Raw genomic sequence first — 2277 nt, 5'->3', positions numbered from 1 at the left:
CGCTGGGCTGGATGAAGCACAAGCTGGAATCAAGATTACTGAGAGAAATATCAATAACCTCAGATATGCAGATGATACCACCCTTATGGCAGAAAATGAAGAGGAACTAAAAGCCTCTTGATGAAAGTGAAAGATGACAGTGAAAAAAGCTGGCTTAAAACTCAACATTAAAAAAATGAAGATCATGGCAAATAGATGAGGAAACAATGGAAACAGTGACAGATTTTCTTTTCTTGGGCTCCAAAATCACTGCAGATGGTGACTGCAGCCATGAAATTAAAAGATGCTTACTCCTTGGAAGAAAAGCTATGACCAAACTAGACAGCATATTAAAAAGCAGAGACATTACTTTGCCAACAAATTTCCATCTAGTCAAAGCTATGGTTTTTCCAGTAGTCATGTATAGATATGAGAGTTGGACTATAAAGAAAGCTGAGTGCTGAAAAATTGATGCTTTTGAACTGTGGTGTTGGAGAAGACTTTGAGAGTCCCTAGGACTGCAAGGAGATCCAACAAATTTTTCCTAAAGGAGATCAGTCGTGAATATTCATTGGAAGGACTGATGTTGAAGCTGAAACTCCAATTCTTTGTCCACTTGATGCGAAGAGCTGATTCATTTGAAAAGACCCTGATGGTGGAAAAGATTGAGGGCAGGAGGGGAAGGGGACGACAGAGGATGAGATGGTTGGATGGCATCACTGACACGATGCCATGAGTTTGAGTAGCCTCTGGGAGTTGGTGATAGACAGGAAGGCCTAGGGTGCTGCAGTCCATGGGGTCGCAAGGGGTCAGAGATGACTCAGCAACTAAACTGATACTGACCAAGGTTGGTTGAACAGGAGAATACAGCAAATAGGGATACAGAGAAACCAAGGACAGGGAGGCCCAACTGTAAGTTATCTACAGATGTGAGGGTCTAATCCCAACATTGTTCAAGGATCAACTAAATCTAACACATTTATTTTTCAATATATTTAATTTAAAATCATGGTTCCAATTAAGAGAGCTAGAATTAATTTTTTCTTTAGTACATTGCCATTGAATTAGATATGAGGCCCCCTTTTTTGGGAGCTAGCTAAACTGAAGGCCCCTGGCTTCATTAGGGAGCTCTTTTCCACTCAGGTTCTCATGGCCAATAATGAAAGTAAGTTTGGTGCAAAAAAGGTCAGGCTTTTATTCAATGGCTGGAGAATGGAGAAGGGAGCTCAAGCTCTAAAACCTCCTCCCCAAGGGATGGGAGTAAAGGAATTTAAAGCTCAAGAGAGAGGCAGGATTTGGGGGCCTCTACTCCAGTATTCTTGCCTGGAGAATCCCAGGGACGGGGGAGCCTGGTGGGTTGCCATCTATGGAGTCGCACAGAGTCGGACACGACTGAAGTGACTTAGCAGCAGCAGCAGCAGCAGAAGCAACTTAGCAGCAGCAGCAGCAGGAAAGGAATGGAGATACCCAGGCATCACTGGGGCTTGCCTAGTCTTCCATGCTCCTTTACCTTCCTTGAGTGGAGTTTGGAGTGTTAAGTCACTCACTTGTATCTGGCTCTTTTCCACCTCATGGACTGCAACTCTCCAAGCTTCTCTGTCCATGGAATTTTCTAGGCAAGAATACTGGAGTGGTTGCCATTTCCCACTCCGGGGGATCTTCCCAACCCAGGGATCAAACACAAGTCTCTTACAGCTCCTACATTGCAGGCAGGTTCTTTACTACTATGTGACTTGGGAAGCCCATTTTGTATTCCAAGCAGAGTACAAATTCCTCCTTTGGGTGGAGATCTTAGTATGGTAATGAAGCAAAACTCTTAGATTCCTGTTGGTGTCATATGCTCCTGCTCATGTGGGTTCCTGTGGTCAAGTTCAAGCTGGTTCCAGGTGGTTAGCCACTTTATATCTCTCAAAGCATATAATCTATCCAAGTGCAACTGTAAAGCCTCTCTGGCATACACCGGTACTTTTGAAACAAATCCAGAGATAAAGCAGAGCAAGTCTCCTTCAGCTCTCAGCAGAGAAAAATGATTGTAAGGAGAACCATGACCTTTAGCCAACTTTGCCTGTTCCTTGAATCAAGCCAGTTTAGTCTGATTTTGCCTTGGGCATTTTGTGGCATCTTCTTGATAAAACACTACTAGACTCTGTGGTTAAAAAAATGGTTTTGTTCCTGGGGGCTGGGCTGTATTGCATAATAGCAATATTATTAATTTCTTTTAAATAATTATCACAGTAATTAGTTTAATAAATTTTACTCATTGCACTATCAACTATTAAGACTTCTACTTACTTACCA

Source organism: Ovis aries, chromosome 9 (assembly GCF_016772045.2).
Source record: "Ovis aries strain OAR_USU_Benz2616 breed Rambouillet chromosome 9, ARS-UI_Ramb_v3.0, whole genome shotgun sequence".
NCBI classification, from domain to species: Eukaryota; Metazoa; Chordata; class Mammalia; order Artiodactyla; family Bovidae; genus Ovis; species Ovis aries.
The sequence above is the reverse complement of the archived record's forward strand: the minus strand, read 5'-3'. Positions refer to the sequence as shown.